This window comes from Bubalus bubalis, chromosome 21 (assembly GCF_019923935.1).
Source record: "Bubalus bubalis isolate 160015118507 breed Murrah chromosome 21, NDDB_SH_1, whole genome shotgun sequence".
Taxonomy (NCBI): Eukaryota; Metazoa; Chordata; class Mammalia; order Artiodactyla; family Bovidae; genus Bubalus; species Bubalus bubalis.
The window spans coordinates 53,896,588-53,911,896 of record NC_059177.1 but is presented as its reverse complement, the minus strand read 5'-3'; the positions used below and the strand labels follow the sequence as shown (position 1 = coordinate 53,911,896).

The following is a 15,309-nucleotide window of genomic DNA, read 5'->3' as shown; positions in this document are numbered from 1 at the left end:
CAGAATCTTTAGTAGCTTTTCTGTTCTTCTCTCTCTTTTGTTGTTGTTCAGTCGCTCAGTCGTGTCTGACTCTTTTTGACCCCATGGACTGCAGCACGCCAGGCTTCCTTGTCCTTCATCATCTCCCAGAGTTTGTTCAAACTCATGTCCATTGAGTCGGTGATGCCATCCAACCAGCTCATTCTCTGCTGCCCTTTTCTCCTCCTGCCCTCAATCTTTCCCAGCAACAGGGTCTCTTCCAATGATTCATCTCCTCACCTCAGGTAGCCAAAGGATTGGAGCTTCAGCATCAGTCCTTCCGATGAATATTCAGGGTTGATTTCCTTCAGGATTGACTGATTTGATCTCCGTGCTTCCCAAGGGACCCTCATCTTCTCCAGCACCACAGTTTGAAAGCATCAATTCTTTTTTTTTTTTTTTACCACATTGTTAATTTTCACAAAGGCTCAAGAAATAGTTTCCTTGTCTTTAAAGTCTTGTCTGGACACTCCAAGTAGGGAAACAGATGGAGATTTCAGCTCAGATTCTGTTCTGCATAGTTCTAAAAATGTTCAGTCCAACCATAGTGGTCCTTTCAGACCTCCAGAGCCTGCATGGAAATACCTTTCTACTAATGGATTCAAATAATCCTGTATAGATCTTGTCTCTGATAACCAGCTCTTAGCCAATTTCCAATCTACACTATAAAGTCATCTCCGTTGGTGTGGTGTGATTTAAACACATTTTTAAATCAAGTGAGTGTGAAGTGAAAGTCACTCAGTCATGTCTGACTCTTGTGACCCCATGGACTGCAGCCCGCCAGGCTCCTCTGTCCATGGGATTCTCCAGGCAAGAATACTGGAGTGGGTTGTTTCCTTCTCCAGGGGATCTTCCCAACCCAGGAATAGAGCCTGAGCCTCCTGCATTGCAGACAGATTCTTTACTGACTGAGCTATGACGGAAGTCCACTTTTTAAAATCAAAGTGTTTTGCAAAGAACTCCGCCTTTCTATGTTCCCATGATGGCGCTGGTGTCTGCTCAAGTCTAGAATGAAACTTGCAGTGATGCTCCCACCACATCCACCAGGAGAGATTCTCGTAACTCAAAGTTTTTTTGCCAGCAGCTTTTGTATCTCCATTCCTTCACCCCCATTTCACTAAAACTCAGTTTAAATAGTCCTGTTTTTAATTTCTGGCTCTTCAAATATCTGATGTACACTGTGGAGAGGGGGGCATTGGTTGAGATGATTCCAGTTAAGAGAGCAGTTTTGCTGGGCTGCTCAGGGCCTCGATGTATAAAAACACTTTTCTGCTCCCACCCAGCATCTCTTTGGACACATAAGAGCTTTTGATCTGTATTGAGAGGAGGAAGCATGAGTTTTATTTGGGGGATGGGCTGGAGGAGACAGAAGGACTCCAGGAGGAATGTTATGTCACCTGCTCTTTGAACCAGTATCCTTGCCTGGAGAATTCCATGGACGGAGGAGCCTGGTGGACTACAGCCCATGGGGTGGCAAAGTACTGGACACGACTGAGCACACACATGCTCGAAGCAGAGAAAGAGATTTGAGACTGTAGCTGCTCAAGTGAGAGCTTTTAAGACCCTGGATCCAAGCACAACTGCCAGCGGGTTCAGGGAAGACAATGGAAAGCTGGCCGTGGACAACGGAAGGACTGGTCACCTTGCCTCTGCCCCAGAACCACTGAAGGCAAGCCCCTGGTCTGCATCTTAGTGTTTGATGTTGATGGCCGTCAGATGGCCTTGTGGGCAGTGATTCCTGACCAGGAAGAGTGTGAGCTAGGGTAGGAAGTGGGGCAGTGGGGGTAGAAATGGCAGCAGTATTAGCAAGGCCGATAGCACACCCCCTGGGATTCCTAGAAGGAGCAGGTTGGACCATGGTTTTGTGGATAACCAGTGGTTAGGCTGCTGGAGTGTGGTCCCTCACCATCTGGCTGTAATAACAGAGGTTAGCATCGTTTTGAAGTCATAGTCTCATAAAGATTCTGGCAATTTAATTTAATGAAAAATCCAGGAAAGACAGGTAAACATTTCTTTCCTCAAATGATTTGCGGTGACGTCACTGCCCACACACTTCGTTTCCTGTCTAATCCGAACTTGGCCAGGACCACGTTCCAGCTATCGAGTGCTGTGTAACAAATCACCCCACAACTTAGTGCCTTAGGACAGTAACCATTGTGTAACCTGCCATGATTTCTGTGGGTGAAGAGCTTGGGAAAGGTTCATCTGGGCGGTTGCAGCTTGCGTCTCGTATGTGGTTTGGTCAGACAGTGGCTGGAGCCCGGAGAGCCAGGCTGAAGCAGCAGGCGGCTGGCCAGGCACTCCGTCTCTTCATGGGCTGTCGGGGCCTCGGTGTGGCCTCTCCGTGTGGCCTAGTTTAGGTTTTCTCACAGCATGGAGGCCTCAAGGAAGCCGAAATGCTTCAGGAGGGCTGAGGGCTTCACAGGCGAGGCCTGGGGATGAATGTGGATTTCTATAGCGGAGCCTCCCAAGTGTCGCCTAGCATCACTTCAAGCCTTCACTGCTAATTCAGTCTCTAAAACTCCATGTCAAGGGCAAGGGAATTAGACCCAGTTCTTTGTTTTAACTTTTTATTCCGTATGAGAGTGTAGCCAATTAACAATGTGGTGATAGTTTCAGGTGAACAGCAAAGGGACTCAGCCGTGCATATACATGTATCCATTCTCACCCAAACTCCCCTCCCATCCAGGCTGCCATAGAACATTGAGCAGAGTTCCCTGTGCTATACGGTAGGTAGGTCCTTGTTGTTATCCATTTTTTAAAAATAATTTTATTTATTTATTTTTGGCTGTGCTGGGTCTTCATTGCTGTGTGGGCTTTTCTTTAGTTGTGGTGCATGCACTTCTCGTTGTGGTGGCTTCTCTTGTTGCACAGCAGGGACTCTAGGCCATGTGGGCTTCAGCAGTTGTGGCTCCTGGGCTCTAGAGCACAGGCTAAACACTTGCAGCACACTGGCTTAGTTGCCCAATGGCATGTGGGATCTTCCCGGCCCAGGGATCGAACCCGTGTCTCTTGCATTGGCAATCGCATTCTTAACCACTGAACCACTGGGGAAGCCCTGGTTATGTGTGCATCCGTGTGCTCAGTCGTGTCAGTTGTGTTCAACTCTTTGCAACGCTATGGACTGTAACCTACCAGGCTCCTCTGTCCATGGGATTCTCCAGGCAAGAATACTGGAGTGGGTGGCAATGCCCTCCTCCAGGGGATTTTCCCGACGCAGGGATTGAACCTGGATCTCCTGCAATGCAGGCGGATTCTGTACCACTGAGCACCAGGAAGGCCCTGGTTATCCATTTTAAATTCAGCAGTGTGTACAAGATCCCAGACCTGTCCTTTCCCTCTGGCAACCACAAGTTCCTTCTCTAAGTTTATGAGTCTATTTCTGTCTCGTATATAAGTTTTTTGTATCATTTCTTTTTAGATTCATCTCTTTCTGTTGGACCCCACTCTTTGATGGGGGAGTGGCAAGCTTCCTGGAAGAGTACTGGGGGCAGGGAGGGAGGGAGACTTTGCTGCATTCATCTCTGGAAAATGCACCCAAGTGCACCCTCTCCACACTGGGTGAAATCATTCTTCCGAGTCTCCCTCCCTCCAGGCTGGCTTCCTTTACAACAGCCTTGATCTGGATCACCTTTCCTCCACCTTTTCTATGTGCTGGAATCTCTGCTCTGTCTCCTCTTCTCCCAGCTCCTCAGCCGTTTTGGTTCATCTCCTCCGAGCCCTGCTTAACAGTCAAGGCCTTGGATGGAAACCTCTCCAGGTCTCCTGCTTTCCCGCTGAAGAATCTTTTCCTAAAAAGGCGCTGAACTAACCGTTCTCACGAGCAGAGAAGAGTGTGGAAATCCATCAGATCACTGACTGTGCGGCAGGGCAGCTGTGGGACAGCTCGCTGACTGAGACATCCCTGTGTTCTTTGATCTGAGCTAGGCACACACCAGTGAGAGGCTTCATTAGAGGGGCGTTGGGCAGGCTGGAAGGACCCAGGGAGTGTAGGGCCCGGGGAGAATGCCAGGAAGATAAATGCACTTGGAGACCAGGAAAGGCTCTCAGGGAATATTTTCCAAGCTTGCAGGAATGGAAGGGCACTCCCAAATTGCCAATACGTGAATCATCACCAATTATCATGCAACCCAGTTAAGGATAATGGCATACACTAGGCCTAGAATCAAAGCCTTAAAATAATAATAATTATTATTTTTTTATTGAGGATTTTTTTTAATGTGGACAATTTTTAAAGTCCTTATTGAATTTGTTACAATATTGCTTCTGTTTTATGCTTTTTGGTTTTCTGGCCGCAAGGCACCCTGTGCACTGGAAGGCAAAATCTTAACCACTAGACTGCCAGGGAAGTCGCTTACCACAGCTAGGAAAAAGCCCACGAGGCAATGAAGACCCAAGCACAGTCAAAAATAAAGTTTTTAAATTATAAAAAATAATAATAATGGGGGGCTCCTCTCTAGCTGTGGTGTGCAGGCTTCTCTTGCTGCAGAGCACGGGCTCTAGGGCACCGACTCAATAGTTGTGCTGCATGGGCTTAGATGCTCCTTGGCACGTGGAATCTTCCTGAATCAGGGGGCGAACTCATGTCTCTTGCATTGGCCGGCAGATTCTTTACCACTGAGCTATCAGCGAAGCCCTATTTTTAAGTCAAGAGAAAAGAGAATCTATTTAGAAGCTGGAGGATGATCTAAAAGAAGAGGTCAAGATGGGAACCCTCAGAGGCAGGACCGCAGAAATACAGGGGTATTCCATGTGGCTGAGGAAGGGAGCCTCCTGGAGAAGCATGGCGCTCTGGCCACCAGAGACCTGATCATAGAATCAGCTAGGTCCCCTGCAGTCACACTTAACTGCTGCCCTGTCCTGCTTAGGGTATGTGTCCTTTTTCACATGTCCATGAAATAACCAGGCCCCCCACACACATACCTTTTCATTTCTTTGTGGTAACTCTAGCCAGAGAAGGCGGGACTCAGACCCAAGTGTGAATTCTGGCTCTGTCACTATTAATCTGTGCAACTTGGGGCAAGTCCCTTAACGTCTCTGAATCTCTGCTCATGAAAACTGTAAAATGGGGACTATTATCCCCTACCTTTGTGTTATACTAATGAGAGAATAGGAATCAAGTGTCTGCAATAGCCTTGGACCCAATTAGTGCTTATAAGTCTGTTCTCTTCCTTTCCCTCTTATTTATCCAAAGAGTGCCGTGTTTCATTTTGTAACCAGTCTTTAACTTGAGTGGTGTGCATTACAGCTAGAAGAAAAAGAAAGGATTTATTTTTAAAATAATTTTATTTATTTTTAATTGAAGGATAATTGCTTTGCAGAATTGTGTTGGTTTCTGCCGAACATCAACATGAATCAGCGTAGGTATACATAATGTCCCCTCCCTCTGGAGCCCCCCTCCCCATCCCACCCCTCTAGGTTGTTAGAGAGCCGGGGTTTGAGTTCCCTGAGTCATACAGCAAATTCCCATGGGCTATCTATTTCACATATGATAATATAAGTTCCCATGTTGGTCTCTCCAACATGGGAGAGATATCCCACCCTCTCCTCACAAGACCCCACCCCACCCCCCACGCCACCAGGGTGTCTGTTAGTCTGTTCTCTATGTCTGTGTCTCCATAAAGCAGGGCATTTAAATTGAAACATAGTTATACTAAATGACACTCCGTTACCATTCTGGGGGATTCAGCAAAGGAAGAGTCTTTCCCTGGTTTCCTTTGCATGTGTGAGCCTTGCAAATGACTTTTGCTGCAAGTGGATCTTCTCCTGATGAGTTGAAAATCCATCTCCTCTTGAGAAGTGAGAAGTGCAGATCCAGGCAACAGGATGCTACCGAGCTGTGGGTGCAGCCCAGGCAGCATCCTGGCCTTGGGCCTTGGGTCTAGGATCCCTGATTGCTCAGCCCTTCACCTGTTGCCATCACAGGTTTAGAAAGGTGCCAGTGCCAGCCGGCAAAGCCGATCAGGTCCCGAGAACGTGCACGGCCTGGCTGAGAAAGAAAACTATAGCAAACTACAGCAAAGTTGGGGTCGAGAGGTTCAGACACGTCTCCACGAAGGGACGCAGTCTGACCACGACTTTATTCAGCGTCTTATATTTATACAGGAGAGGGTGAGAAAGACAAGACAGTTAGCATTTTTCTTTGTTGACCTATACATCTTACAAAAAGTCACAAGAAATCTTGAGAGCATGGGAGTGGCACCCTGTTATTATTTCTTACACCAGATAACATTTCTCTGTGTGTGAGAAGTTTGTCCAGAACTCCAGGTGTCTGCAGTAAATAATCGCCTAATCTCTGGGGTGGCAGGACAGAGAGCTATGTTTGCAAGCAAACCCTCAAGGACTGAGGCAGCTCCCAGAGCTGTGTCCTTCAAACAAAGGACCCCGTTCTCACGGGCAGCTTCCCGCATCTCCCCCTTTCTTTTTATATAGGCGCACACTTATGTTCCTTTAACCGCAGACCATTTCCATAGATGGAAGCCTTTATCATCCATAGATCATCAATCAGTTTTTTAATTAAACAAGGTGCAAGAAATAAAAGTTAGAATTATTAAGAATAGTCCTCCTATAGCTGTTCCTAAGTACCAAATACTATTGATGGTAGGTACATGTTGAAAAAGTTCTTTAACAAAAGACTCAGCTCTTTTTGCAACATCCAAATCAGGTCTGGGCGCATTTTCAATGTTCATTATTTCCTGATGTAGATGCAGCAAATCCAAGGAAATATTTTCATTATGCCAAATATCTTCTAAATGAGCTTTCACCTTATCCCAAGCAGTTATACTACCATTATATTTTTTGGGGTAACACAGATCCATCGAAAATTGGCATGATATTGTACCCGTAATCTCAACTTTATACTTTGAACCTCTTCACCTAAAAATTTTACAACATCATAAAGGGCATTCAATCGATCCTCTAGCTTTTTGTCAATATTTTCTTGAGTCCCCAGGGTAACAGATACATTTTGTGCCAGATTATTAACAAAAGTTGCAGTTTGCACTGATTGTGCCAGGGTCAGGGCTGCAGTAATCGAGGAGGCAATAAGGGTTACCAAAGCTACAAATCCCAGAATTATTAACCCTATTCCCCTGCGATAACGCATTAAAGCACCCTCTACTTCTCTCCAAAGTTCAAGTCCTCTTTCATCATACCAAGACCCATTGATCTTTACAGGAACCATAACAAAAGCAGGCTGTCTTAAGACTAGAACCCTAGTTTGATTAGTAATTCCCCTAATGCAGTTAGTCAAAGTACAATTGTTACAAGTTACATCATAATTTCGTAACCCAGGTTGTATATTTACAGATCCTACTAGTAAAACATAAGGTTGAGGCACACATGCAGGAGGGTACCTCATGGTAAGATTCCACAAATAACCGTGTCTCACTTTCGATACCACCTGAAGGTAGGAACCCTCACATCCAAGGGCAGCAGCTAATTTCCAGATTTCTGTTTGGAACACTTTAGAGCCACCTAAATTCCAAATACGAGATGCAAAGTTTCTATTGTCCTGAGCTCCAGGGTTTCGGGCCGAGTCTGGAGACCAGTCCCACAGTGAATCATTTGTCCCAAATATGTTATAAACCATAGCAGTTCCATCTCGACACAGTTTCCATGGTGCTGCAGTGACTCTTCCCCTTGTTTCAAAGTCACAGAAAGGGATATCTAAAGGACTAGTCCCATTACGACGTTGAGGAATTCCAGATTTTTTTGTTACTCCAGGAATGTCCAGGTTCCAACTACTGTCAGAATTGGCATATCTTGCCTCCCCAACAAAAAGGCATCCTGTTGAATTAAAATATCTAGACAGACAGATAGGTAAACGATCAAACACTCCATGATAAGAGACATTAACTTGATTAGGAATAATATGTTTATCTGAAAAACCACCCAAAGCCACAGTATCATTAGTGTATATGGGAATGGACCGACCCTCCCAGCCCACCGGTTGGAGAAGGGGAGGATCAGGAAAATAAGCCCAGTAAGCATTTGAATATTTTTTAGAATTAGTATTTAGTATTAATCTGATTTAAGATAATTAATAAGGTTATCAGGAAGCTTAAAGGTGATATCGGATTGCCCTGCACAGCAGCACGATTCTGTGTCTCTCGCATCAATGTCTGGAGTTGTTGTCGAGATGGTAATTTATCATGTTCTTGAATAGTCAATCTCCTCATCTGGTTTACTAGAGATCGTCTCCGCCGTGCGTACCAACCTTTCTGGCAGCCAGCGTGGTGCTTCAGCATCCTGTGGGAAAACACAAACATGCCCTCGTCCCCAAATTATTATAGGATCTGGTCCATACCATTTTCCCACAAGTGGGTCTTTCCAAAAGACTTTAGCTCTTATTGTTTGCGCATCAAAGTTCCAAAATCGTTGTGCTGTTGAACGGCCACGTATATCCAATTGTAAATAATTTAGAACAAATAAAGCATGGTTAGAGAGTTGGAGGGGGTATTGAGATACAATTTTCCCTTCTTTAGTTTTTGTAATTGATGTTTGAGAGTTTGATGTGCCCGTTCAATGATTCTTTGACCTTGAGGATTATAAGGGATACTTGTCTTTATGTGAGATAGACAATTGTGTACAAAATAGTTGAAAATTTTTTCCAGTGTATCCTGGACCATTGTCTGTTTTTATGGTCTTAGGGGTTCCCATAACAGCAAAACATTTAATGCAATGAGCTATACAATGTTTGCTAGCTTCTCCAGATTGTAGAGAGGCATGTAAAAAGCCAGAGAAGGTGTCAATAGGAACATGAACAAATTTTTGTTTACCAAATTCAGGAATATGAGTAACATCCATTTGCCATATGTCGTTTGGCAACAATCCTCGGGGATTAACTCCATAATGGGGGATGCTAAAAAATTGAGGACACTGTTTGACATTGCTTAACAATCTGTCTGGCAGCTTCTCGAGTAATGCCAAATTGAAGTCTTAAGCTATTGTTGTTTTGATGGTGTAAGCTGTGGGAAGTTTTTGCCATTTGTTCCAATGAAGGAAATATCATACGTGTAGCTTCGTCAGCCAAAGCATTGCCTTGTGCTAAAGGTCCAGGAAGTCCAGAGTGAGCACAAATATGACCAAAATAGCACTTATTAACTCTGGAGCAAATTAAATGTTGTATATCACGAAAAAGAGTTTGGATAGTAGAATTCAGAGTACCAATAAATGGAACAGTCTCAATAGTGTTTAAGGCTCTTATGATATATTGACTGTCTGAATATAAATTAAATAGAGCATAGATTTGTAATAAAGCCTGAAAAATGGCAAATAGTTCTACTTCTTGAGCTGACTTATAATTAGTATGCCAGGCAGTGGTATTGTCCTGTATAATCAAACTAGCTATTCCATTAGAAGAGCCATCAGTAAATACAGTTAGGGCGTCAGCAAGGGGCTGAGAAACAACAATTTTGGGGAAGAGAAATTGGTGATAATGAGCAAACTGTAAAATTTTATCCCTTATCTTGCTTTTGTTGTTGATACAGTACTTTTTTGACTTTCTTTGTAATGCCGCAGCTAAAGTTATGTCTTGAATGTACGAAGGGCCAATATCGGCACAAATCCATACATAATCGGATAAGCCTCCCTTTTTCCTGTAAGGTCTCAAGGCAGCTTGACAAGCTGAATTGGCATTCTCATAAGCAAGCTGTTTAGCCAACACCATTCCTGCCTGCTCATCCCCTATCATTTTACTAATTGCCTCAAGCAGGCGGGCAACAAAATCGTGATATGGTTCATCTGGCCCCTGGCGAATTTTAGATAAATCCTCAGTCTTTTTATCAGAATTTGGAAGTTTTTTCCATGCTCATAGAGCCGCAGCACTAATCTGAGGGTAGGCTCCAGGCAAATAATTAAGTTGATTATTAGTGTCTTGATAATCTCCCTCTCCCACCATCATTTCATAAGTGATATTCAGTCCCTGTCGCCGATTGATATCGGCTGTGATCCCACACTGCTTGGCAAACTCAGATTTCCATAGTAAATAATCTCCTCCAGAGAGACAAGCCCGAGCAACCTGTTTCCAATCATTAGGTGGCAGATTTTGATTTCCTAAAGCCTCTATAATAGCCTGAGTAAACGGCGCAGTTGGGCCGTATTGTGCACAAGCCATTTTTAACTCTTTTAATTGCTTAAAGGGCAGCGGTTCATAATACCTCTGCTGTTGAGCATTTTCAAATACTGGATAGATTCCTGAAAACCCGGGAATATGCTCTCCTTCATCATTAGCTCGCTTAATTGCTAGTTGAAGAGGAGATAATAATATCTCACTTCTAATTTTTATGTTTTCACCGGGCAAAGAAGCAGGGATAGATATAAGCTCTCGTGGTTCTATGAAAGGTGGAGGTGGATTGAGCCCAGCAAGAACCGAGGGAGCTGGAGGCACAGGCTGACTGGAGTGGGAGTCTCCCTGTGCATCCTTTTTTACTGCTATAACAATCTTCTGAATTAAATTCTCCAGCTGTTCTTCGGAAAGCCCTGAATGCTTTAATTCCCCTTTTCCTGTGGGGGGCTGCATATTAACCATCATCTCCCAAGGCGTATCCTCTCTATGGTACTGAGCTGCTTGTTCATTTAACTCTTCCTGTTCATCAGAGCTTAACACATCATCGTTCCCCCCAGCCTTATAAGCTGTTCCCTCAGGCACAGCATAAAGTGGCTCAGGAGGAGGGTCAGAAGGCTCTGCAACTTCAGGTTCTGTGGAATCCCTGAGGGCCATCTGAATCTTATGCCCCTCATGTTCAGGATCCAGACAGTCTCTTATGAGAGTCCACAAAGAAAAAGCATCCACAGGGACACGATTGGGACCATGTAAGGAATAATATGTCTGCAATTGTTTTCCTACTTTCTTCCAAGTTTCCAGACTAACTGTTCCTTCCTCTGGAAACCAGGGACAAACTTCCTCTATAAAAAGTAAAAACTTCTCTAACTGTAACTTATTTACATGAATTCCCCTACCTTTTAACATAGTTTTCAACATATGTACAAATAATTGGCGGCTATTGCCTTGTCCCATGATTTATTACTCTCGACAATAACACTCCCTGCCCTTTACTTCATTTAATTAGGAATTCCTTGTTACTTACTTCAATCCTGGCGGGCAGCGGCCGTCGTCGCGCTCCGATTCCTGAGTCCCTGTTCGGGCGCCATCGCGCCCTGCGCCAGCCGGCAAAGTCGATCAGGTCCCGAGAACATGCACAGCGTGGCTGAGAAAGAAAACTATAGCAAACTACAGCAAAGATGGGGTCGAGAGGTTCAGACACGTCTCCACGAAGGGACGCAGTCTGACCACGACTTTATTCAGCATCTTATATTTATACAGGAGAGCGTGAGAAAGACAAGACAGTTAGCATTTTTCTTTGTTGACCTATACATCTTACAAAAAGTCACAAGAAATCTTGAGAGCATGGGAATGGCACCCTGTTATTATTTCTTACACCAGATAACATTTCTCTGTGCGTGAGAAGTTTGTCCAGAACTCCAGGTGTCTGCAGTAAATAATCGCCTAATCTCTGGGGTGGCGGGACAGAGAGCTATGTTTGCAAGCAAACCCTCAAGGACTGAGGCAGCTCCCAGAGCTGTGTCCTTCAAACAAAGGACCCCGTTCTCACGGGCAGCTCCCCGCAGAAAGGGCTTTTGCTATGAGTCTGTGAGGCACAGAGGCCTTGTAAGGCAGATCCATGTGCCCCATTCAAGTCCGTTGTTGTTTAGTCACTAAGTCATATTCGACTCTGTGTGACCCCCATGGACTGTAGCCTGCCAGGCTCCTCTGTCCATGGGATTTTCCAGGCAAGAATACTGCAGTGGGTTGCCATTCCCTTCTCCAGGGGATCTCCCCCACCCAGGGATCAAACCCATGTATCCTGTGTCTCCTCTATTGGTAGGCAGGTTCCTTACCACTGAGCCACCAGGGACACTCCATTCAAGTCCAGCCCCTCACAAACACACACCACAGATCACCTATTCCCTCCCCCTGGGATAAAATGCCCCCCATTTCCTCTGAGAACTCCCCTCTCAAGCACTTTCTCCTTTGGGGCCTCCTGTCACCTGGGACCTGCCTCCATTGACTTGGGTGCACATGGCCCTCCCTACTAGGCTCCTCCCAGACTCCTGATTCCCAGCTGAGAGCTCTGCACAGAGCCGTGCTCAGTAGACATCTGTGGACCTGAGTCAGACTGATGAAAGGCAAGACTTACAAGACTTTCCCAACCCTAATACTCCATGATTTCAAAAAGTGCTTCCCCAGGCTTCCCTGGTGGCTCAGTGGTAAAGAATCCGCCTGCAGTGCAGGATACGCACTGCAGTGGTTCAGTCCCTGATCTGGACATTTTCCACATGCGGCAAAGCAACTAAGCCTCTGTGCCACAACCGCTGAGCCTGTGCCCCAGAGCCCACGAGCCGCAACTACTGAGCTCACGCGCCACGGCTGCCGAAGCCTGTGTGCCCTAGAGACCGTGTTCTGCAACAAGAGAAGCTGCAGTAGTGAGAAGCCCAAGCATCGAAGTTAGAGAGGAGCCCCTGCTCTCTGCAACTGGAGGAAAGCCCACGCAGCAATGAAGACCAAACACAACCAGAAATAAATAAATATTTTAAATTATTTTTTAAAAATGTGCCTCCTTCGTTAACTTCATTTTCAAAATCTAATTAGGTGGAAAATATATGTTATAGAGTTGGAAATTTCACATTACGACTCAGAGGTACATAAAAATATTGCTTAAATTTTTTTTTCTCCTCTAGATGATTCATCCTGCTTTGAATGTTCAATGTCTTTTTACTTAAAATTGCCTTTAAAATGAACAGTCTCTGGAATAGGATAAGATTTCTTAACTATAATGCAAAGAAAATACTAACCATAAGGGGAAATTTTAATTAATTGGACTATGTTAAAATGAAGAACTTCAGATCAGCAAAAAAAAAAAAAAAAAAAAACACCCTTAAGAATGTGAAAAAGAAGTTTCAGGGTAAGGGAAGATATTTGTAATAAATAAATTCAACAGAAGACTCAGAATATATGAAGAACTTCCTTGGATCTCTCTCGGAATGGCAGGTGTGGGAGCCAGAGGGAGGTGAGTGTTGGCTGTGAAGCTGGTTCTATCTTTGTGGAGAAAGCCAGGAAGCTGAGAGCAGCAGACACAAGGCACAGGGGCTTGTTGTTGTTCAGATCTCAGTTTGTCTGACTCTTTGCAACCTCTCGGGCTGTAGCACACCAGGCTTCCCTATCCTTCACTATCTCCAGACACAGAGGGAGATACAGAGATGTGGGAGTGAGCCTTGGCTCCCCTGAGGCTCTACTGCCAGTCTCAACTTCCTTTAGTTAGCTAATTCAGAGAATGCCTCTTTTGGCCCATGATGGTTTGAAATGGTTTTAAGTCTTCAACAATTAAAAAATTCCTGACTAATACATCTGTTAGGCTGCCCTGGTGGCTCAGAAGTGAAGAATCCGCCTGCAGTGCAGGAGACATAGGTTCAGTCCCTTGATCGGGAAGATCCCACATGCCATGGAGCGACTAAGGCCTTGCACCACAACTCCTGAGCCTGTGCTCCAGAGTCTGGGAGTCGCAGTTACTGAGCCCACATGCCACAACAAGAGAAGCCCATATGCCCTACAGCCTGTGCTCCACAAGACAAACCTCTATAATGAGAAGCGCGCATACCGTACTTTCCAGGTGGCGCAGTGGTAAAGAATTCACCTGGCAATGCAGGAACTGCAGGAGATTTGGGTTTGCTCCCTGGGTGGGGAAGATCCACTGGAGGAGGAAATGGCACCCCACTCCAGTATTCTTGCCTGGAGATTCTTTACACTCTTATGGGTGTTTTTTGCTAATCTGAAGTTCTTCATTTTATTATAGTCCAATTAATTAAAATTTCTCCTTATGGTCAGTCCATGGGGTTGTGCAGAGTCGGACATGACTTAGCGACTAAACAATAATACATCTATTAAAGGTTTTTTTTTCCCCCAAAGAAGCGGAATCTCTAAAACATCCAGGGTTGGAGAGGAGGTAGAAGAGAAACCACTCACCCCTCCTGTGAGAATGGCAGAGGGCAACTGGTGGTACCCTGGCAGAGCCTCGATCTAAAGCTGGCATCACTCATGGGGGGCTGTCATGGTAGGGACTTGGGGAACCTGGGATTTCATCTTCCTTCCAAGATGAATTCAAACTCCTGGCTTGAGGAAAACAGAAAAAAAATTGTTTCACATTTTAAAAGACTGAGTCAAATTTGCCCACCTTTTACCAGCTCCCCCTCTAATCATCAGGGTTGTCAAAAATCTGGGCTCAGTCTCGGTGTGAGCACCACCCCCCACTAAGATTCAGGCCTAGAACTCAGCTGGTGCTTGATGAATAGGTGTTTGCGCAATGAACAGATCAGATGAATGTGACATAGTAACACCAGGAAATAGACTCACTGACCCAGGACATGTCACCTGAGGTGCTGGTTTATCTTAGGGGCATGATGAAACATTTCTGGGAATCTCACAGGCTGACAAAAATTCAGACATTTTCAGGAAAGCAGATTAAGTTGTTTTGATTGCTAGCCAGACCTAGCAACATTTCTCTGTGGTTTCAGCTCTGGATTTTGATGACCTGTCTGAATGTTTGTTTATAGAAGCACAGCCTTTCCAGGAACAGCCAAAAGGGTCTTTTTGGGAAGCCTGTGTTAAGAAGCCACTGTGACATGACATCACCACAGGCAGCGATGTATCTGATGGAAAGATGTGACTCTTGGGTGGAGTAAGTGAAGTCTCTTTAATGATGAAGTTTAGGGAAATGGCAACCCACTCCAGTGTTCTTGCCGAGAGAATCCCATGGACAGAGAAGCCTGGCAGGCTGTAGTCCATGGGGCTGCAAAGAGTCAGACATGACTGAGTGACTGAACACACGCATGGAAACATGTGGAAATGGTTACAGAAAGCTGGAGGCAACCCAGCCTGCTTCCAGGGAGAGATCAGACTTCCCAGGTTCCCCAAGTCCCTACAATGACAGCCCCCCACGAGTGACGCCAGCTTTAGATCAAGGCTCTGCCAAGGCAACTGGTTGGCACCGCCAGTTGCCCTCTACCATCCTCACAGGAAGGGTGAGTGGTTTCTCTTCTGTTACTTTCTCTGCAACCCTGGATGTTTTAGAGATTCTGTCTACTTATCTGCCCACTCAATGGTGCAAGGGCTTTGATAGAAAAACACATCCCTAAGTGTTCACTGTGAAAATAGTATCATAGATAAAGTAAAAGCCTATTTTCCAGGAATATCCATTCCTGCCAAGGGCATTCGTCCTACTGGAAGGGGCTTGA

General features: G+C 45.2%; 1 long non-coding RNA gene across 1 annotated transcript; it reads right to left on the bottom strand.

The window, feature by feature from the left end:
- Positions 1 to 6,851: 6,851 nt before the first annotated feature.
- LOC112581152 lies at positions 6,852 to 11,279 on the bottom strand. The gene is made up of 2 exons (XR_003105606.3): positions 11,109 to 11,279; positions 6,852 to 8,268 (listed from the first exon to the last, which is right to left on the bottom strand). It is a non-coding gene; the product is annotated as an uncharacterized LOC112581152 (long non-coding RNA).
- Positions 11,280 to 15,309: the final 4,030 nt, after the last annotated feature.